The sequence below is a fragment of the Triturus cristatus genome, chromosome 2_1 (assembly GCF_964204655.1).
Source record: "Triturus cristatus chromosome 2_1, aTriCri1.1, whole genome shotgun sequence".
In the NCBI taxonomy this organism is placed as follows: Eukaryota; Metazoa; Chordata; class Amphibia; order Caudata; family Salamandridae; genus Triturus; species Triturus cristatus.
The window spans coordinates 553,591,430-553,615,979 of record NC_140581.1 but is presented as its reverse complement, the minus strand read 5'-3'; the positions used below and the strand labels follow the sequence as shown (position 1 = coordinate 553,615,979).

At 40.4% G+C, this 24,550-nt stretch overlaps 1 long non-coding RNA gene across 2 annotated transcripts in view; it reads left to right on the top strand.

Annotated features, from left to right (window-relative positions):
- The window catches only part of LOC146865619 (uncharacterized), an 84,369-nt gene that overhangs the window by 34,799 nt on the left and 25,020 nt on the right, over nucleotides 1-24,550 (top strand). The window lies entirely within an intron of this gene.

Sequence of the window (24,550 nt, the reverse complement as noted above, 5' to 3'; positions counted from 1 at the left end):
ACAGTGGTCCGGACCACTGTCTATAATGTTGGCGCCCACATTTAAAAACGGGAAGGGCATTTGCGAATGGGTTACCACCTTCTTCACAGAGTCAGTAAAATATGAATGTTTTGCAACTGCATTCCGGTTGCAACGCATTCATGCTCCTACGACTCACTATTAGGGAGGGAGGCTCCTGAAACGCCCTTCCTAATACGGACTTGCAAACCCTATTTTGCAAGTCGCTAATAGCTTACCGACTTGCAAAATAGAGTTAGTACGTGTGAAAATGCAATTTAGAGGTCACAAATGGCCTGATTTTCCCTTTGCAACCACTAAAAGCCATCGTACATCTGGACCCTAGTGTTGAGCTCAACAGGTTCATGGTGTAGTCTGTCATTCAGCAGAAACAACATGGCCACCCCCATAGGTAGAGCTCTTGTGTAGCACAGCAAATTCATGCTCAACTCTTTCATTTAAGAGACAACAACATTTCTGCTGCCGTGGGCACAGATTGCATTATTTAAGTGGGTAGTTACAAGGAGGAATTGGAGTGAGGGCTGGTGACTCAAAGGCAGCACCATTAATACACCAGAAGAGAAAGTCTGCCATCTTAGCGCCGATTGTTGACAACTGTCCTAATGCCTGGACCACCCTTAATTTTACTTTTTGAAGTCAGCCCTCGCTGAGCCTCGCCATATAGCCTCAGTTCCTGCCAAGAAACTCATGTGTACAATGCACTCTATAAATAGTCTCAGTTTAAAGAGGATTTTATTGAAGAACAAAAAAGTTCCAGTACAGTAATAATATACATTTGTGGGAAAAAATACATTGTAAGACATTTCAGAAAAATAAAAAGAAGTAGGAAGAAAAAGAAAGAGAAGAAAAGAAGGAAAGAAAAAGGGATATCATCAGAAACATATTACAACAATATATAATAAATAAATGGCAGAATAAAGAAAAAATATAACTTCATAATACAGGAATTAATACTTCAAAAAGATATAGAACAAATTGGCAAACTTCATACATTAATAATATCAGAATTATTAATAATAACAAGAAGATCAAGGAGGTTTAGATACTTCCTCCCTGCAAGGATTATGTAAAGGAAGGGGTTGGGCAGACAAGTTCAGAAAGGAGGTAATGGGTAACCATAATAAGTCCCTTTTAATCGCAAGGGAAATAGGGTGAACATAAGCTCTATCTAGTCTATGGTTATAGCAGACCCCATACCACCATGCTTGATAAGAAATAAGGGAGGTATCCTTCCAAGCTTTCGTGATCTGTTGAAATGCCACAGCAAGAAGGAGATCAACAATGGAGGTATTAGCACTGGAGGAGGACCATATTTCTGAAAGACTACCAAGAAAAATATGAGAAAGAGAAAAGGGGAAATTGGTGGAAAAAATGGAATTAATTTGTTGCCATACTTTGCACCAGAAAAGGTGAACAGCAGGACAAGTAAACAACATATGTTTAAGATCAGCCACTAAAGCCGAACAGGACCAACAGATGGACGGGATAGAAGAGTCAATGTGGTGTAGTTTGTATGGGGTGATTAAAAGTCTATTGTATATAAAAAATAGAGTTTGAGTTGTATTCGCCACTCTAGACGATTTCCTTATTTTGATCCAAATGTTATCCCAGGTAGTAAGAGGAAAACAATCAACTAAATCTGATTCCCAAGCACACTCCACAGCAGATTTCACTCGATGAGCAGACGAATCTCGCAATTTTTTGTAAATTTGAGAAGCAGATGGAGAAGAATGTAAAAATGGTAATGAAATGAGAGAAGAATTATATTGAATGGAAGTACCCGTAAGAGCATCAAAGTAGCTTGAGCCGCCGTTTTTAATAGAATATATTTGGGATAAGAAGAGAGGGGGAGAGAGAAACGGTCTTGAAGAACAGAAAAGGGGATAAAAAAACCATCATGAAAAAGCTGATGAGTCCATTTAAGACCAAGAGATAACCAGTCATTCCAAAAAATAGATCTATTTTTAATTTTGATAAAAGAATTATACCAAATAGGAGATTGTAAAAAACGAGCACGGTCATCCAGGTTGTGCAAAATAATAGGTTGAAAGGTCTTGCGAACATGTTGAAGGATGGGAAGAGAAAATTTCTTTGGAGCTTGCGACAATGAAACAAACTCTTCAAACTCAAAGGGATGAAAAAAAGAAGTTTCAACCTCTACCCACAAAGGACAAGAAGAGGGATCAGGAATATGATCAGAAAGGAAAGAGGCAGAGTGAGTGAGAAAAAAGGACGTATGATATGAGGAAAAGTCAGGAAAATTAACACCACCTAAATGTTTAGGAGATTTAAGTTTAGAAAAAGACATTCTGGCAGTTTTGTTTTGCCATAAAAATTTAGATAATATGGAATAAATATTCTTGTAATAGAATTTGGGAATGTGAACTGGAAGATTCGACAAGAGAAATAAGACTAACGGTACCAACATCATCTTGATAGAATCTAATCTACCCCAAGATAAGAACAAGGGATGCCATTGTTTCGTAGAGGCAGTAAGGGCTATTAGTAAATTTTTAAGGTTCAAAGCCACAGTATCCTTAATAGAAGGTGTAAACCAAAGACCAAGATATTTGATTTTGTTTGGGCTCCAGTTGAAGGAAGAAGCTAAGAAATCAGCATGAAAACAGAATTTGTTGAGAGGAAGGATTTCGCATTTGTCTACATTAAGCTTATAGCCAGATACTGATGCATAGTTCGAAACCTCTAATAAAAATGAAGGGAGAGACGTATGAGGGTTCGAGAGAAATAACAAAATATCATCTGCGTACGCAGAGAACTTTAACTGTGTAGAACCATAAGGGAAACCAGAAATATCAACGTTCATACGAATCTTAGTTAGGAAGGGTTCTAATGCTAAAATAAATAGGAGCGGAGAAAGCGGACAACCCTGCCGAACACCACGAAGAAGAGGAAAGGAGCAAGAGACAAGGCCATTGGCCAAAATAAAGGACCTAGGAGAAGAGTAGAGCATTGAGACATATGAAAGAAACTTAGGGCCAAAACCAAACCAAGAAAGGGAAGAAAAAATAAATTGCCAGTTGACTCTATCAAAAGCTTTCTCAGCGTCCAGTGCAATAGCTGCCGATGACGTCTTATGAGAATGAGATTTACTTAAGACATTAAAGAAAAGACGGGTATTATCAGATAGGTGACGTCCTTTGATAAAACCACATTGTTCTTTGGCGATTAATTGTGGAAGAATTTTTTCTAAACGAAGTGCAAGGATCTTAGCAAAAATTTTGTAATCTAGATTAATTAAGGAGATGGGCCTATAATTCTTACAAAAGGTGTGATCTTTACCATCCTTGGGGAGAAGACAAATAAGGGCTTCCTGAAAGGTACCCTCAGATTTTTGAGATGCTATAAAGGATGAGAATAGTTGATGAATTCTTGGAAGAAGTAGGGAGGAAAAGTGGGAATAAAATTCTATAGTAAACCCATCGGGGCCAGGGGCCTTACCCCTCTTTAGAACTTGGATAGCCTCCAGAATATCTTTATGCGTGATATCAGCTTCTAAAGGGGAGAAATCAACCTCTGAAGAAGAAGGTGGAGCAATGGAGGATAAATATCGAGTAATTTCAGACAAGACAGGAGAGGACTCAGGAGTATATAAACGTTGATAAAAATCCGTAAATTCAGCGAAAATATCCTCGTCTTTATGAACCACAACATTAGAGGAAGTAACAATGGATTCAATTTTAGTACGCTCCTTCTTAAATTTGAGGTATCTAGCTAAAAGATTACCGGCTTTATTTTGTGCGGTGTAGTATTTAGCACTAGACTTTAAGTAAAAATAAATTGGCAGAGTCAGTAGAAATTTTATTAAAAGAAAGCTTAGCCTTAATAAGATCATCTAGGTCAGATTGTTTCTTAGAGAGGTAAAAGGAGTGTTCTAATTGTTTAATTTGTGCGTTAAGCAAATGAATAGATTGAGAGGCTTTACGACGTTTACGGGCAACAAATGTAATAATGAAATCTCTAGAGGCGGCTTTAAAGGTATCCCAAATAAGAGAAGGGGTTAACTGAGGTGAGTCATTGTCCTCAAAAAATGAAGAGGTAAAATCCATAACAGCTGGTGTAAACTGTGGGTCCAATAAAAGAGAGTTATTAAACCTCCATCTCCTAGTGCCTTTCACGGGGGGGGGAGTAAATCCAGACTTAAAGAGACTGGAGCGTGATCAGAAATTAAGATAGAACCTATGTCCGAGTGAGTAATGAGTTGAGTGAGGGCTTTGGAAATGAAAATATAATCTAATCGGGATTGGGAAGAGTGAGGAGGTGAGTAAAAAGTGTATTCTCTAAGGGTAGGGTGGCAAAGCCTCCAAGAATCAACAAGAGCTCTTTGGGAAATAGTGGAGGTAAACAAAGAATGCATGTGAGAGGGGGAGAACCTAGAATCAGATCTTCTGTCTAAAAAGGGGTCTACAACCATATTACAATCACCACCCAAAATCAGATAATCATCAGTGTATTGCATGAGCAGGGAAAGAACATGGGGCCAAAAGACTTTATCCGGAACAGTGGGAGCATAGATATTGAGAATGGTCAGAGGAATTTTATTAATCAACAGAGAGACTGCTACCCACCTACCATCTGCATCATTATCTTGTTTGACAAGATGAACATCTAGCCTCTTATGGCATAAAATAGCGACACCATTGCGCTTCCCAGACCCAGGAGAGGCAAAAACATGACCAACCCAATTACGACGTAACTTAGGAATTTCAGTATCTTTAACATGAATTTCTTGTAATAAAACAATATCCCCTTTTAAATTTGCTACATGAGACAAAACTCTTTGGCGTTTAATAGGTGAACCAAGACCTTTAACATTCCAAGATAAAATATTCAAAGACATCTACAGATATGGGAGAAAATGCAAATAAAAAGAAAACAGAAAAGCATGAATAGTTAAAAACTGGATAGTAATCATTACATTAGTAAGAGAAGGAAAAACAGAACATTGCAGGGAGAAGAAATAATATCAAATACCAGAAAGAAAAGAAGATACATAATTTAGTAAATACAACAGAAGAACCGCCATAAACACATTGTATTGAAAAGGCAAGAAAATCGAAGAATACAGAGAGAAAACGAAATTGAAACATGTGAAGAGAATGGGAATAAACAGGTGAAAAAGAGAAGTAAAAAATAGATTGAAGTAAATGGTTAAAAAGAAAGAGAAAAAGAAAAAGAAAAGAACAAGAAGTAAGAGTAAAGAGAAAAGGAGTGAAACAACGGTAACAAAAGAAGATATGAGAAGCAAAAGAGGACAATAGAATAAAGAGAGGAGAACAACAAAGCAAAATAAACCAATTTCATAAACATAAGAGCACAATAGCAAAAGACATACCACAAGAAACAAGAAAGGATGAGGGTGTTGGAACCACATCAGGGAAATGGGACGCCGAACGGGAAACCGCAGGGCAACAAGACAGGGAGGACGTCATCCAGGAAAACTGAAGAGGATAACATACAGGGGCCCAAATATCCAAAACTAAAGAGAAAAAGACAAAATACATATGTTAACAATGGAGAACATTAGAGCCAAATACAGTAAAACAGCAAACAGTCTACATGCGGAAAACAGAACAATTACAGTCTGGAAACATCCATAGAATCATGTCGACAAGTATTCAAAAATTGTTGAAGAACAGCCCGGTCTTCGTAAGATGTAGTCTTGTTGTTATACGTCACTTTAAAAAGGCATGGATGAAAAAGGCCATATCTAGCATTAAGACTTCGAAGAGCAGGTCTCATTTCCAGGAACCTTTTCCGACGATCTGCAGTCACTTTGGCATAATCTTGAGTAAAAAATAGATTGGAGCCATGCCAAGAAATCTTTCCTTTTTGCTTGGCAGCTTGGAGTACCTTGAGTAGGTCAGTATATTCCAGAAAATATAAGATAGTACCTCTAGGTCTCGTTGAGGAGGAGGAAGAAGCAGACATCCGGCCCAAACGGTGAGCGCGTTGAATGTTCAAAGGAGGGGATTCAGGAAGACCAAGAAGAGAGGGTAAAAATGACTGGAAAAATGAGATTGGATTAGAACCTTCAAGACCTTCAACCAAACCATAAATACGCAGGTTATTGCGCCTGTTGCGGTTTTCCAATTGTTCGACTTGTTGCTTATGATGATCAATTTCTGTATGTAAAATGGGGACTTGATGCATGGTCTCCTCAGACGCGTCAACTCTTTGTTCAAGGGCCACAACTCTCTGGATGGTGTGAGACCAATTGTCTTCAAGGCTTTGTATGCGCAAATTAGTTTCCTCCATATAAGGCTTCAGAGCACGAATTTCATCAAGGAGAAGCTCCATAGAGACTGAAGAGGGTGGATTAGTAGGAGAAGGAGGATTAATCTTTACCCGTTTGCCAGAAGGCGAAGCCGCTGGTAGCTTGGAGAGTTGTTTGGGGCGAGTATCCGCCGAGGAGGAGGCCTTAGGGTCAGAGGATTCCGGGGGAGCTTCATCCATATTATCTCGTAGGACATTAAAAGGGTTGTTATCAGCCAGTGGTGGTGAGATGGTTTGGTGAGCCCCACTACGGCACCACTACGAGCACCACGCGGCATTGCCATGAAGAGAAAGAAGACAAAGTCCCTTTTGGTGATGGTAGAGAAGGTCACAAGGAAAGACGGTTCGGATAGCAATATTTGTCAAAATTAGAGGAATTCCGCAAAAAAGCGTTGATGAAAAGAAAAAAGAAAAATGAAGAAAAAAAAGAGTCTGCAGGAGGTACTCCAATAACTGTCACAAAGAAGACCAGGAAATTACAACGCAGTTGAGGAAAAGCCTTTGTTCAAATGGTCTAGTAGAAATCCTGTAGCGAATGGCACTGATAATAAGGCAACGAATGCGTCAGGAAAATATCATCACAGAAAACAAAATGGCGGCCGCTGTTCTGACTGACTACATTTTACGATATAAAATCACCTTAACGGCATGGAAACTCTCCGCGAATCATCACAGCGATAGCTGAGGTATTCCGACGATTGAAATGTCGGTTTCCGCGGTCCGATACAGAGGAAAAGAAGCCTGGAGACTCCCCGCTGCCTACGTTGCCGCGGAGCTCCCGAAAGCAGCGGCCATCACCAACGGCTCCGAAGCCACGCCCTCTATAAATAGTCTAATCGCAATCATGCTTTCATCTCCACACGAGCAGCATCTCCAGCCTCCACCTGACCTCACCATTGCCCACAGTCTATCTGGCAGCTCCAAACAGTCGCTGCAGTGCCTTAGCTCTTGCAAGTGTCACCAACACCAGCACACAGAAGGCAGCGAAGGATGGACTGCTAAGGTCCTAGCCATGGACTCGCTTGGCATGCCAAGGTGCAGGTTTCCAGTAGATCACTCTGTGACCAGCCATTGTATCAGGAGGAGGTGACTGACAGCTATCTGTGATGACACTCAGGCATTGTGAGTTTATCAGTTATTCATGGTGGGGGGTTTCAAATTATTTACTTGGTTTTTTTAGTATCCTCACACATGATTATTGTGTTCAATTTCCAGAGATTGGCGGACAGATGTACCTACCGAAATATATCAACTGATATTAACTCTAACATGCCCTTATATCACCGACTTCTACCACTGTTTTGTAAATGGGCTTCATGGTAATGGTATTATCAAATGGGCTTGCTAAGGTAGCTATATAAAATATTTCAAGAAGAGTTAATCGTAGAGTCGAGGGGCCCGATTCACAGAACAAACTTAAGACAAAATCCTAAACTTAGTACCATTTTGGTATTCACAGAATGCACTTACTACTTCTGGTATTCACAGAATGAACTTACTACTTTTGCGATTAACAGAATAAACTTACTACTTTTGCTATTCACAGAAGGGATTTAAGACTACTAACTTTACGTCCGCACTCGGGCCGGAAATTCCGGCCCGGAGGCGGAGCTTCCGGCCCGGAGGCGGGGCTTCCGGCCCGGAGGTGGGGATTCCGGCCAGTGGTGGAGATTTAAAATCTCCACCTCTGGGCCGGAAGCTCCGCCTCCGACCCGGAAGCCCCGCCTCCGGGCCGGAAGCTCCGCCTCCGGGCCAGAAGCTCCGCCTCCGGGCCGGAATTTCCGGCCCGAGTGCGGACGTAAAGTTAGTAGTCTTAAATCCATTCTGTGAATAGCAAAAGTAGTAAGTTTATTCTGTGAATCGCAAAAGTAGTAAGTTCATTCTGTGAATACCAGAAGTAGTAAGTGCATTCTGTGAATACCAAAATGGTACTAAGTTTAGGATTTTGTCTTAAGTTTGTTCTGTGAATCGGGCCCGAGGTATTTTTTCATTCAGTATTTCCTTTCCTTAATATAAGGTTCTGCTTATGCAGGACAATTTTTGACCCCACAAAACGTCCCATTAATGGAACCCAGTAGCAGCCAGAGGTTATGCTGACTACGTTGTTGGGCATGTAGCTGTTCAAATACATATTTTTGCTTCATGTCAAGTGGTAAGAAGGTATTGGGAAACTTTCATATACTGCCTTCCACAAGTGGTAAATGATATGCTTTTTATCCTGTTATGATTACTTTAGGCTTTTCCAAAATCTGTAGGTCTGAATCCATGTTTTTTACTGCAATGGTAGCTCTGCTAATAATAGCCAATCACTAGAAAAATCAGCTAATCTTTCCCCCAGGGGATTGAAAAATAGGCATTTACAAGTTTGAGCGATTAATATTTGTAGCTCAGTCAAAGGCATTCTCTAGAATTTTTGGGTAAGTGTTACCTTCGACAGAATGGTAGAACTTCTGTAATAGTACTGAAAATAGTTAAGTTACATTACCTGAACAGTTTGCCTTTTCCACATTTTGATTGATAATGACTGCTGCATGTTGAATTTTCGGGGCCCAAAATAAGGTAGTAAAAATACACAGCAAACACCAGCTCTTCTGTTGCCAACTCACATTCTGATTGACAGCTGAAAATTATATTACAAGATGTATTTCTCTAAATGGAAGCAGAATGATGAACCATGTCTCTATTTGGGATATTGAGCATTCGGCTATGACTGTCACTCACAGCTCGTGATGAGACCCATCAACTAGAGTGTATAAAAAGACCCTGGTAGGCTTTAGTGAAAACATTCCAGTTTGCACAAAGGACATTAAAGAAAGTTAAACATATTCACAAATTTTAGCAAAAGATGAAATTTATTTTGGAACACATTAGTCTTTGAATATCTAAAGGACTTGGCATTAAGAAACAACCTTAATTTAAATCATACCCCTTAGATGCATTTTAATGTTCAAATCTATGCAGCAACCATTATATAAAACATATCAGCTATACATTTCCTGAACTATAGGTCTACAATATCTACACTATTTACATACTATGCAAAAGAAAACAATACATTTGTATTGGAATCACACAGCAAAGATCCATGAAAACATGAAATAAAGCACAGTGCGAGCCCATTTATGTATGCATCCTTCTTTTCTAAGGGCCTGAGTCAAGAATCAGGGATCTCAGTTCAGTGAAGATTTCCGCGCAGAGCACTGACGGCAAACGTGGGTTGTCACAAATAGGCGAGGGATTAAAAAATGCATGAATCACCCGGTAGCAGCGCAGTCTGTAGTAAGGTTCCGCGGTTAGATGTGCACAGCCTCTCATTCTGCATGGCACAGTCGCAGTCCATCTGACAAGTCTTATTAAATCCTCCCTGATGTATTTTTATCCTGGCAGTGCTCTAATTTTCTGCACTGCATTTTGGAAGATGCAAGGCCTTCACAACAGAAGCCTCTGTACATGTCTCTGCATTTCAGATCGCGCCAAAAACCTGTCCTCCTTTGTCTTCTCCTTGTTTTGCAATTCTCCTCGTTGCAAATGACATGGTATTTATGCAAGAAGGTATATCATATTACCATATTGTTATGCAAATAGTATTTTAGCAGTGCATAGATTTTAATGTGTCAGACAGAATAACCCACATTTTTCTTTTGTTCCAATCTTCCATCAGACCGGCCTGTTCTGGCTGTGAATCAACGTATCAAGGAGAAATGCTTTCCTCTTTCCTTTGTGAGGTTTCAATGTATTCACTTCTTATTGTGGACGACAATGAACGGATGCATGGGGTTTGCAAAATACTGAGTTTAGGTGCGAGAATCACAAGGCCTGCACATCTTTATGCGGTTTAAAACAATATCTCTCTCTCTCTCTCTCTCTCTCTCTCTCTCTCTCTCTCTCTCTCTCTCTCTCTATCTATCTATCTATCTATCTATCTATCTATCTATCTGTCTGTGTATTTACGTCTGGCACATCAAAATGTGATCATGTGATCTATGTTTTAATTTCATTTGAAAATATTGTTCCTGGTTCCTGTGTAGGCAATGGACCTGTATGTGGGCCATTCATGTTTGAGATGTGCATAGTCTTTAACAGAAGGCTTCGGATTTCAATCTATTGTTAAAATGTATTGTTCTTCCTGTGGCTGCTCCCATAATGCTTTTCTTGCAACAAATCTACTTTCACTTTGTTGTACCCGTCTTTACAGTGTTGTAAACAATGAAAACAAATCTTAACAGAAACACGTGCTTCATTCTTACAGGGACAATCAAGTGCTATAATTTAATACTGGCAATATTTTAATAGCGAATAAAATAATAATTATTCAATTTAAGAAATGCCTCATACATAAATACATGTAAATTATAAACGCAGCTTGGGTCACACAATTTAGGTTCATGCTAAAAATGATCAACAACATAACAAAGCAGGTAAGCAGCTAATCCTTACTTTTCATTAATTTGGCAGTGCTTACCGAAAACTACTAGGTATTAGCCATGTCTTACACACAGAAGCGAAAGAACATATGTCACCCAACCTGGCCAGCTGGATTTTCGAATAAGCAAAGGCATGCGAGAAGTAAGAGTGAGATCCCTGGGAACTGTGTGTGTGCTGCGAAGAGACAATATCATGGCCACAACGGGTTGAGAAAAAAGTGCACAAAGATTAAGAACTGTGAGGATTCTGAAGAAGGATGTAGTTAAACTTGGCACAAAACAAACCATTTATGATGAGAAATGGGAGGCAAAAAATGCAAAATAAATATACCCATTTATACTGAATCTTTAGGCTGTATCCATTAGTTAGATTTCTACAAGGCCATTTATACTAAAGATTTGACAACAAAAACCATTCCCCCGACCGCCCCCCCCCTCACAACCCTCACTATTATGAATAGAAATGCATGCGTGGGCCTTCACTGAAATCTGAAATCAGGACAATGAATAAGAACCTTGACATTTTATTATTTGGCACTTTGCACTGAGATCCTTGTACAAGAGATAATACATAGAAAACAGGTGCAAATAAAGACTCAGCGCTCCATTCTGAATTCATTTTAGCGAAATACTTTTATACAAAAACATTATTATATAGAATTGATTGTTTATTTGAACCTTTCTAACCTTATTTTTCTCATATACATATTTTAGGAATATTTTCATTGAAATTGGTCATTCTATAATGTGCTGGCCTATACACTGAAGTTGTTTACATACAATTATTCAGATACTGAGTTTGGCTTGGTATGCTCTATTGAAAATCTGAGTGCTAACATTCATGTTGTAATATCACTGACACGTCCTTCACATTTCACTTCATAGATAACCACACTGTGCCCCTGACTACTCCATAAATGTTCAGTCTATGAATGGGAAGGACCCTGAGGAAACTTGACTGCTTTTGCTAATCAGGACCACTGTAAGCTTTTGCATAGGGCGTGGACAAATATTTTGTGGAAAATATCATGCAATATTAAATATACTAAGGATGGTGAAAAAAAGTCGTAATCTAATTATCATGAAGAAGATCATTTGAATGGCTCATTCGACAAAAAGAAGCCTTTTGGATGAAGCTTAAGTCTGACCACTTTTTGAGTGCTTTGCTGTTTCATTTGTGCAGTCACTGAATTAATCCTTTAAAATATTTTTTACGCTGTTACCCTATGTATTTATGGAATGTCTAACAGTTTCAAGGTGAATACCTGCGCCTTTTGACATGTTTTTCCAAATATTATTATTATTATTTTTGTTCTTAATATTACTAGTCGTTATTGTTATTTTTATAACTGTAATATTCTATACGTTGCTCTGTCTGGGAAAGCTATGTCTCTAAAGAAGGCCTCAGTGCAATGCAAAAAAAGAATATTCACTGTTGTGTCATCATAGTAGTGGACAATGGCTTTCAAATGTGGTGTCGGTCAGAGATATGGGAGGTGCCCCCTAGCGCCTCTGCCAACTCTGCTCTTGGTCCCCTTTTCAGACCTGCATGGACTTGTGATGCCTTACTGTGAATTGTAATATTTAATATGATTTATGGATGATTTGCTATCAAAATATGCTTAAAAATAACACTACCACCAAGCAGTATAATTGTTTTTAATATTATTATCACTACTTTAATACCATTTTTCTTTCGCAATGCTTTGTCTCTGTGGAAGGCACCAACATAATGAGAACAAAATCAGGTCATGTTCTCAAGAACGTGCGTTAATCATCGCCAAAATAGGTTAACGCAATTTCACATATCGCCGTCTATCACGGGAAAATAACTCTGTACCAACGTCACATTCTCAACACGGCGGTAACATAAGATAGTTTCCCCATAACACGTCAAATGTCCGCGATAACATTACCGGGACAGCGATACAAATCCGAACCCGAACGCGAAAAAAGTTGCATTGGGCCCAGCTGCGATAAAAAAGACAGCGATAAGCAGCACCAGGCCTGCAAGTCCCACAAGTCAGACTGCAAAAATCAGTATAAAAGTGGCAACAAAAAACACAAACAGAATACAAACAACTGCGAAGCAACATGGAGGTAGCCGGAGCAAGTACAGAGGACAACCAGAGCCCCACAAGCCCCACTGAGGACCAGCCTGGGACCCCGGGGTCAAGGAAGGGCAAGGAGAAGAAGAAGAGGAAGATGCAGTTCAGTCCGCAGGACAACAGGATCCCGATAACGGAGGTGACACTGCCACCATCTAATTGCCATTGGTGAAATTGTCAGCACTTAAATGTTGCACTTACACTTGTCAGAGTGATGTGCTAATGCAGAGTAGTGACATGCCCACAGGAAATGTGTCTTGGAATGAATTTATTTGCACATGCTGTGCCTGTGACCATTTTGTCCTGTCCCATAATTGCTAAGGACAGTCCCAATGTGATGTGCTCATGTGAAGAAATTGTTAATGATAGTGTCCCTTCGGGCTATTCCTGCTGCTGCTGCACTGGGGTGTCGTCCACCTGCCTCATCCTCACACACAACATGCAATGATCATCTTGCACACTATTTGCGGGCTGTACAGGAGTCTTCCACCTGTGATGTCCAGGCACCTGATTTGTGACTTCGACATGCCAAATGAACGCTCCACAATGCCCCTGGTGTGTTTGTGGGCCTCATTGTACTCCCTCTGGGCTTGGGTGTTTGGGGCTCGGAGGGGTGTCATCATCCACGAGCAGAGTGCATATCCTTGATCACCTGTGACAGGGGAGAGAGATGTGTCAATCGGTGGTTCTGCATTCTGTGTTAGCAGGCTTATTAGTATATTGGTGTAGGATGTGTGGGACTTTGGGATTCATGTTTCACATGTCTTGCATGTGGCAAACTAGCAGCATACATATGTATTATGTTGCCTCACAGCTGCTCTTCACTCCCCCCGATCCGATTTACATGTGTGCGCTGCACGGTTGCATCACTTGCACTCTTAAGCCACACCTTTGTCATGACTGTCTGCGCATGTCCACAAGCCTGACAACGACACTGTGATATTGGCCGTTGAAGGGGATCGGCCACGTGTGTATAGGCCTATGGTGAGGATATGGCAGACACAGAGACACATGCAGTAGTTGCTTTGGTGGCCATTCTGGAAGTGAGACTACCAAGAAGAGTATAACCTGCTGTTCCTCAATTAAAGGAGAAAATATAGGTGAATCAACAAGAGAGCTGGATTAGACTACATGCACACTATATGCGAAGTGGGTAATCCTTTTGTTGGATATTAATGCCCTCACACACCCTTTCAGGTGTCATGCTTCATCATCTGGGCTGCTCCTCGTCGGGCCGGCGGTGCAATGCCTAACGGGCTCCCTAAAAAGGGGCACTTTATCGGAGTTCTTTAATCCAACAGCCGTTTGGTGAAGTGTGGGTATGGGGGCCTGGTTAATGTAGATATGAAAAAGTGATTTTAAAACAGGGTTGATAGTACCAGTGTGGGAATTCAATTTTATTCTAAAGGTCTCCTTCCCTGATTAAAAAAGTGTATTTGGCACTCAGTAGAGTATAATGTCTCTAATTAGAGTGCTTAAAATTAGTGGTCAACATGTTTCTCGCTCAGAGCTCGTGCACTCGCGATTCTTCAGGACCTATGATGACTATCTACAAAAAAAGGGGGAGGACTATACGGTATTTTAAGTCTCTCAATCACAACAAGTTTGAATGTAAAATAATATCATTCAGCTAAAATACCTGTTTTATTACACAAAAAGACGGTGCACCAAGGGAAAAGTCTTTTCACTAGTTCCAATTTGTTGTTCTTTTATTTTCATTCAATTTTCAAAAAACAGACTCAGCCAACGCGTTTCGTTCTCTACGAACTTCGTCAGGGCTGTGAAAGAACATAGATAAAAACATACATATGTATAAAACACATAAAGTACACCATGAAACACAACAAACTACATTGCCAATACTACATAGAAAAGTGACATCATTACATGTTGCCATATAAAATAGTAGACACACCTCAACGGACATACAAAATCAATTTCAAATTTGACATATACATATATTGCATACAAAAAGTAGTCAAAAATATCACATATATATTTATATATAAAAAAGGGACAACATACATATTAGTCAAATACATATACATCACAAAAAGTTAAAAAACACTACAGAAAACACATATATATCCTGCTTAGTTTCACAGACAAAGCTTAGTGTATTCTGCCTACCTAAATACGCTGTCCAATGTTACGTGGAGAGACCTCCTTTGAATTAATTTAAAAGTGGGAAAAGAACCCTGAAACCTAATCTACAAACAGGTATGTTGATAGGGATAAAGAAAGTGGTCCTTTTAATACCGAAAACACTAACTCAAATAGATAATGATCTATAAAGAGAGAGAAATAAAGAAAACATTTTTTTATTTATTTAATTAAGATGCCAATTCTTACCATTGGTTGTTTCCAAGGAGCGGCCACCATAATTTCAAAAAAACAGCCGTCTTCCAAAAGGTATACGAATGTATGTAACCTAATACGAATAATAGTTTTACAAGGAAAGAGAAGAGACGAATTCCATTATGGCCTATTGTGGGCATGAACAATCACAATCACCTCAAGTAGCCATTTAGTTCATACAAAAAACGAAAAACGTCTTACCTCTGCAAATATAGAGGTTCTCATGGATATGTCACCGGCTAGTCCAAAAATTAGTTAATCGAAACCTTTGGTTGATTTCTATGTATCACAGGTAAAGGTAAAACGACCTTGTTGTCGTATATTTAGGCCCACAGTACAGGCTCCATCATTCTGGAGAAGTAATATAAAAAACGCAATGTGTCAAAGGAGTCCACTAATGGTTTAATTCTATTTTACAGGAGGTCAAGATCAGTCACATTGCCGAAATGTCGAGGTTCTAACTCGATAATTTCTATTGCATATTGTTCATTCGAGTGTGCACTAATGTATCACAAAATAAAGGCCGTAATTATAACCAATTTACATTGGACCGCTTTAAAAACCGGAGGGTCCTACTTAGTTATATGCATAGAATATTAGCGTCAGACACGTTTTAAACAGGCGAACGATCAACAGCATTTTCCTGGCCTGGACATATAGCTGTCCCTAACTGCCTCACATCGTGCTATTAACATATGAGACTATTGAGACGATACCAGCGATGATCCTAGCATAAAGCATTAATACACGAACAACGAACAACGCCCATGTCAATAAATCAGCAGAAACATTCCTTTTTTGTCGCACAATTAGCCCCAAAGATAACGATAATATTAAGATAAAATCTAAATCGGCAAACGGTGGAAGCGTTTTCTTCAATACGCAAAGGGGTGTTGCACCAATACACTACCCTCCACATACACCAAAGGGATCTCGTCTTACCTTTCAAAAACGGGCGCTATCTCGTGTCACCGATGAAACCCTACCCCATAGGTCAAACGTCTTAAATAGGCATAGCCCACATGTCACGTGATAAGTTTCAATGTTTGTAAGGTGACAATGCAGACCTTAGTACTCGTTTTACCTCTGCGGGCGCCATTTTGGAATGATGTTCCAATACATAATATCCAATCTCATATGAGTCAAGAAACATATATATCTGTCATTTAGATAAGTATAAGAGATTCGATGTATATGCCCGTCCCGTATTGAGGTGCGACAATAATATATTCACTAAAACGGTACTTTTGCTGAGTTTCCAGCACTCGGGCACCATAATAACAACATACAAAAAAAACGATTCAGAAAGGCTTTATTATATATATATATCACTGTAATATGTGCAGCGACCAAATTTAAGTATAAACTAAGTATTTCAGGAAGTACTGTATTAAAACCATATTGGTTATCTAATGGTAATGTGTAAGCCCACGTAGTGACCTATGCGTATCATTTAAAGAGAACTATATCATTGCAAAACATACCGTGTCCAAATGACATAAAAGTATAACATTTATATACATATTTTAATTAAAATCCAATATATGTATTAAGGTTCTATTTTTATTTACAGATCCCATATCCTACGTAATCAATAATCAATGCTAACGACTTTTGCGATATCGAAAATCGAAAGGAAACCTGAGTAGGTAAACGCTTGAACTTAAGTAATTGACAAATGAGCGTGAAGGAAGTATAGGCTGGATACGATCCATGTATAATGACGTCCCAGCATTCCCTAATGTTTGTACAATCTTTACCTAAAAGGAAAGAGTGACACGCATCAAATCTTGAAGTGTATATCATTAGGAGCCAAAGTTAGCTCTAATGTGATCAGATTGATTGTTCGCCCGATCTGCACACAATACCAGGAAACATTATTGCCCAACCCTCCATGGGCTCAATATATAACGATTTTTTGTTTATGTTTCAAACCAGTTTGAAACAATGGAAAACAACACTTTGAGAAGGGCAAAAAGACGAAACGAACAAATAAGATCCAGTGAGGCCCAAGTTATACAAAGAAGGTATCCTTGGGGATATATAGATAAACGGACATTTCTTCAAGATTTTCTCGAGATGTCCTATAATCAGTAATGGTAAGTTCATATAACCAGTGGAGCTTTTAAAATAATGGCCACTAATGACTATCTGCAACTAATCCCATATTAAGATGGAAAGAGCAGACACAAAAAAGATTGAAGTATATCAGTCCAATTGTCCAACAGGTATACAGAGGATCATATTTACCAAAAATGTGTGAGACAATATATCAGTCCAAATGTCCAACAGGTGTACAGAGGGTCATATTTACCAAAATGGGTGAGACAATATAAAAATAAATGGAGAAACATGTGATCTGTTAAGGGGACCTCGTATATTAAGTATTGTAGCCCACATTTGTCCCCACCTATAAAAAATAGTGCATTTCCCCATCCGTGTTATGCCCCAGACTAGTCGCTCTCAAACGACAAATCCATTTGGATTCTTTCTGTCTCAGCAACAGATCCCTGTTGCCGCCTCTCTTTGGTTTCGGAACATGTTCAATGGCGTGGAACCAGAATTCCAGATCATCAGGATGTTCACTAGCGTAATGATTAGTGATTGGGTATCTGGTGTCTTTGGATTTTATTGCCCTCCTGTGTTCCTGAATCCTAAGTTTTAAAGCCCGGATAGTACTTCCGACGTAGATTACGCCACATCTACATCCCAAGACATATATCACATATGTCGTATTGCAGTTTATGAAATTCTCAATCCTGTAGTCTCTCGAGCTGTTGTAACAGAAAACGAATGTTTTGTTCCTGCCTAGAGGGCAGACATTGCACATTCCGCAGGTGAAAAATCCCTTTGGTTTCTCCGGTAACCATGTTTGTGTTTTTTGATGAGAGGTTACATAACTAGGACAGAGTGATCTTTTCAGGGACGTACCCTTTCTGTATGTAATAGATGGTCTGTTGTTAATCACATCTCTTAAGCCTGGGACCCACACTAAGAGATGCCAATGCTTTCTGAAAATATTGAAAATGGTATTACTGTGGGAAGTGTATTGGGTTATGAACCTAACCTTAGTGTCAGTTACGTGCCTTTTCTGTTTGTCCTGTAGTGTCGTGTTCCGATCCATCTTACTGACCCTAAGTTCAGCTCTATCCAAAGTGGCCCGATCGTATCCCCTTTTTGCAAATCTGCTCTTGGTGTCTCCAATATGTGCATGGAACGTGTCTTCCTCACTACAATTCCGTCTGACCCTCACCATTTCACCAAAGGGAATGTTCTTCTTTACAGAGTGGGGGTGTGCACTCGTTGCGTGCAGCACAGCGTTACACGCAGTTTCCTTCCTGTATAGTGTACTTTGTATTTGCCCATGTTTGATGTAAAAAGTAATGTCCAGGAAGTTGATATGTTCCTTATGATAAGTCATAGTAAATTTTACATTATATGTGTTGGTATTCAAAAAGGATACATATTGATTTAATTGGTCAATCGACCCAGACCAAAGGCAAATCACGTCATCAATATACCTCCCCCAGTACACGATGTAATTGGTCCAGGGGGAGGCATTCCTGTTCCAGGCATGCTCCCTCTCAAACCAACCCATAAAAAGGCAGGCGTAAGAGGGAGCAAACCTGGAACCCATTGCAGTTCCATGTATCTGTTGGAACCATTCACCGTCAAAAAGGAAAAAATTATTGTCCAAAATGATGTTAATCATTGAGACAATCATCTCATTGTAGTCAAAAAAGCTTGCGTCTTCTCTATCAAGGAAAGATTGAACTGCTTTAATACCATAAGTCTTGTTAATGCAGGTGTAGAGACTCTCCACATCTAGAGTTACAAATGTTAACTCTTTTGACCAGTCAAAGTCTTTGAATTTCATTAAGATGTCCTTGCTATCCCTGTCATGGTCTGGTGCTACCCTATTTAGTAGGACTGCACACCACAACAGTACTTGGTGGACTCAGCATGAGCCAAGGATCCTCTAAAAGTAGGTGTCTGCCCCGCTCACGCTGCACTTCTAGACCTACCCGCGCCACCAAGTCTGGGAGGTCATCATAGGTCCTGAAGAATCACGAGTGCACGAGCTCTGAGCGAGAAACATGTTGACCATTAACACAAATTTTAAGCACTCCAATTAGAGACATTATACTCTACTGAGTGCCAAATACACTTTTTTAATCAGGGAAGGAGACCTTTAGAATAAAATTGAATTCCCACACTGGTACTATCAACCCTGTTTTAAAATCACTTTTTTCATATCTACATTAACCAGGCCCCCATACCCGCACTTCACCAAACGGCTGTTGGATTAAAGAACTCCGATAAAGTGCCCCTTTTTAGGGAGCCCGTTAGGCATTGCACCGCCGGCCCGACGAGGAGCAGCCCAGATGATGAAGCATGATTCACCTATATTTTCTCCTTTAATTGAGGAACAGCAGGTAATACTCTTCTTGGTAGTCTCACTGTTGGGGCACTCTACCTGACTGGACCTCCCACTCCCCTGTGAGCGGAAAAAGCCCCCTTTATCCCCCTTATTTGAAACCAACATTCCGGAAGTGAACCACGCCCTGAGCCCCGGGCTATTAATTTCCACTCTTACACTGGCCCAGTTCACTCCGCTTACACTTCCAGGGGGGGACGACATAGCTACATGTCCAAGGTCTACCCCACTGCCTGAGGTAACATGGTTGCGTCCACTATCTACGACACTTCATACACCAGCAGTATATGTCCATATGGACATGTCTGTGCTCTGCATACTTGAGTCTGTCCTGCACATCACCGCCTCACTTGGCATTGTGTTCATTCTGATTCATGGGTCACTTGCCTCCTTTGCACATACTTGGTTCCCACCTCTCACCACACCCTGCTATTGTGTGGCAGAGGTGCCATGACGTGGATGGTTTGTCTACATGGCTGGCCCCTGTTACCACAGTTCTTTGTGTTGTTGTGTCTGGTAGGTGTGCATGTAGTTTGGCATGTTGTATGTGATGTTGTAATGTGTGCATTCCCACAGTTGTGAGTTGCATGATTGTGGAGTTGAGGTGTGTGGTGTGTTCACTTGGCACTTACCAACGAGCAGTGCATTTCTGTAGGAGCCATCCTCGAACCGCTGGTTGGTGATGGACTGTCGGAAGATGTAGGAATCATGCACACTGCATGGGTAGTTGGCGACGACATTGGTGAAATGTCCCCGGTGGTCCACTATTGCCTGCACATTGATGGAATGCGTGTGCTTTCTCTTGCGCTAATCGTGTGCAGTGTCGGCAGGGGGCACAAGTAGGACATGTGTGCAGTCAATTGGCCCCAACACATGCGGGAAGCCAGCTATGGCGTAGAAGCCTTGCTTGGTCTCCAGCTGCTCTTGCGCAGTGTGGGGAAAGTGAAGGTGCTGGGGTACCAAGCTGATGATGGCATCCAGGACAGTTGTGATGAACTTTGATAGGGCTGGCTGTGAGACTCCTCCAACTTTGTTGGTTGGAAGGTACCAGAGGCCAACAGGTGCAGCACAGCCAGCAGCTTTGTCTGCGGAGGGATGTTGGTTGTCCGCTGTGTTGGTACCGTCAGCCTGTGGGCAATGTAGGTCACGATGCGGAGGATGGTTGTCCTTTTGAGCCTGTAGTGGGAAATGACTTCCTCTGGCGTTAAATCTGTGAGGCTGGTGCGTTTTCGGTAGGACCGCTGTCTTATTCTGTGCTGCTTCGGTGGTAGTTCGGGGGGGTGTGGTCCGGGGGGGGGGCCTGGGTTGGTGGCAGGGGGTGTTGTGGGCTTCTTGGGTCTCCAAGCTGCATGATCAGCAGCTCCATGACATGTGTTGGGCTGCCAATGTGGCTCTGTGGTGGGCTCCCTTTTATACTGCAGGTTGTTGTCCTGCTTAACACCAGTAAAAGGCAGGTGTTCATTCCCTGCTGCTAATGCGCCTTATCGCCTGTTTTTGGATCGCTTCGCCGATCTGACTTATCGTTGAGAATATCGCAAAGTGGTGTTTTCATGTGTTTTTGCACAGGAACGCCTACTCTGCATATCATTAGCGTTAGTTGTCTCTCTCATCTGTGGCGATGTTTTTTTGCGGAAGCTATTGCTGGAAAACTGGTGATTTCGGCAGTTTGCACCAGCTTGAGAATGGGACGAGGAATATTTCGCCACTTTTGCATCGCTAAAGTGCCGATAACTCTGCGATAAGTCCTTGAGAATATGCCCCTCAGTGTTCACCTCTGTGGAAATAAAACAGTGGACAATGGATTCCCATTGTGTTATTTTTCATAGAAACCAATGCTACCTGTATTAATGGTCCACATTTTTGCTGACCTCAGTTTAGTAAATAATTACTGTTCTGCTTAATATGCTTTATCTATATTATTAATTATTATTTTAATATTCAGTATTGAGCATTTTGTTCTTTATGGTCCTTCTTTGCCCTTAAAGAAAGCATAGTTCCAATGCAGAATGTCAGTTTGCTGCTGTGAGATCTCAGCAGTGGACTGTTGTTTTCCAGTGTGGTGTCCTTGACAGAGACATAGGAATTGCCACTGTTTCCGTTGCCCCTGCTCTTAGCCCTCCTCAATCTTTCATGAATCTTAAACGCTTGAGGGCAGAAGGGTGTCTGCATGCCAGCAAATCAGTGTGTCTGTGCTGCAGTCATGTGCTGTTCTACTTTTGCTGGCTATTATTAACAATAAAAACTGTTTATTACTGTTATTATTATTATTATTATTGTTGTTAGTGTTACTACTTACATTATTACCATTCTTTTTCTTTATATTTTCTTTTTCTTCATATTTCCTTCTTTAATATTATAGATTTTATAATTATTAGTGTACTGTTCTGTCTATTGTTCTCCACGACGGTGCTGTGTCTCTGTGGAAGAGAATTAAAATACAGTATTTTCCTTGGAAATAATGAATGCATACTACACAGCCCTCCTCCATGTGTCGTTTTGCAATGATGAGTAATTTTGAATAATAGCAGATTATACAGGGTGAGTTTGCCCATCAGTAATGATTTGTGGGGAGTTTATTTTACACCCACACAAATGTACCAAGTTGAGACCCTCTGCATAACATCTAGCATTTCTTGAGCTCTCATATATATGCTCTGGTTTTGTCACCTATAGGCAGTCCATCATTGTATGGCTTTGTTTTGATAGATTAAATTTCCCATCTTCGGAGAAAGATATATGTTTACTTTTTCTGTGAATGTAAGGTATTCATTCAATTAAGCATTTGCATGTATAGCTTTTAGATTCAGATGGTTTGGGTTCCTTGTTTGAAGTGACTGTGAGAGATAAGGATCCACATAATGCTCGTGATTGTGTCCCACCTCTTTAGCTTTGTGCATACAACAGGGTCATTCTTTGTCCCTTCATTTGTGTGGGCTGCGACCTCTGTGTCCTAATGAAGACCCGCTTCTGAATCATGGTATATATAGGGAGTCACAACATTGACGTCAACATGAGTTGTCTGTAATAACAAAACATACAGTTGCCAATCTTAAACTCTAATCAGAGTTTGGGTTTTGTGTCAGTTATCTGTTTTTAGTGAATATTGTAAATCCAAGTGCACTTCTTGTTAATTTTGTCAGCAAGCATTATCAATGCACAGCCCTATGGAGCACCTACCTATCTTATATTTGCATAATATTGTGACAAGAATGATTAAATTAAAGTGTATTTACTACATATCTTTCTTGCTTAATATATGTGTTTGTGTAGTATCAAAACATTATTTCCAAGGCAACTATTGTATTTTGATTCTCAATAATCACTAAGGTTCACAGGAATATTGGATTGCCCCATATAGATTCCTGTGTCTCTTCAGAAGGAAGCAATGTAATGAGAAACATCCATGTTCACATGTGTGGAAATAAAGCAGAGGACAATGGACTTCCACTGTGGTTTTTTTCCAGAGAAAAATGAAAAACAAATGGTCCACCTTTTTGCAGCCTGCACTGTAGTTTAATAAATAATTACTATGTTGCTTGATAAGCTCTGAGGCTATTTAGTATTATTATTATTGTTATTATTATTATTATCATTATTATTACTGTTGTTTATATTGATATGCTGATGATGATTGTTATCATCATAATCATCAGTACAATTATCTTAATTTAATGTTCTGTATTTTATTCTGTATGGTCCTGCAGCATCTGTAAAGAAAGCAATTTTGCAATGCAAAATTCTGTGCTTATGGCTGTGACATCACAGCAATGGGCCACTGATTTCCAGTGTGGCCTACTTTTGAGACATAGGACGACATAGGAAGTGCGACTGTCTCTACCACCTCTTCTCTTTGCCCACCTCAGTCTCTCATGAATCAGAAGGCAGTAGGGTTTCTGCATGTCAGAAAATCAGTGTGCCTGATCTGCCGTTATGTGCTGTTCTGTGCATTCACTGCAACAGTACAATCGGACTGAGCTGTTGCAGTGCTCACTGTTGATGCTTTTCTAAATCATAGCAGGTACAAAGCAAAGCACGTTGTCTAGAAGGTGAATGTTATTCCTTAGGGTGTATTGTTGTTGTTTGCAGTAGTAGCCAACAAGCATAACGGGCTAGGTAGAATGAGACCATGGCCATAGCACAATGGGCATGGGTACTTTTCAGATCTTTTGGAGACTGAGACAACACACAGTGCCCCTGAAACACAGAGGAGATTTGAATAATCCAGAAGGCTGGCCAGTGAGATCAAATGTGGCACCCACCGGCATGCTCTGAATAAATAGGTTTTGGGTGACAGCCTGATAAATAGTTACGTGTTTGTTCTTACCACCCACATGAGTGGTGATCAATAGTTGTGCCGACATTAGCAGGCGACCACCTGTATAATGGGAGTGCATAACCTTTTTTTAAGAACATTATTTTTCAAGTTTTTAAGTAGTACTGTGTCTACAAAGCCAGTTTCACATTTACTAGATACATAAATCATAGATACACCCATGTAACATATTCATTTCAATAGCAGTACATTCAGCTTGTAGGTATGTACGGGGTTTTAGGTGACCACAGATTGTCATGCCAGAGTCCCCTGGGTTGGCTCAGGAATATACCGAATGCTCCTTATACCATTCCCATAGCCTGGAGTGGTGTAACCTGCTGTGTGTGCGTAGCGGTGTCTAGGGTTAGCAGATAGGACCATATCATAGGGCTAGACATGGGAGGTTGCAAAGCTGCATACAACACGCTATTGGTGTCACAGTGGATCAGACTGTTGAGCTACACTTTTTTAGTGAGCGAGTATTTACTGCCCCAATATAGGGCTATTTCCCTTTTGTCGAGAAGCAGTGCGATTGTTACATACCGGAGCAATGTTTTCGGGATATCCTGTACATAGCTCAATAGTGCCAGCAGTGGGG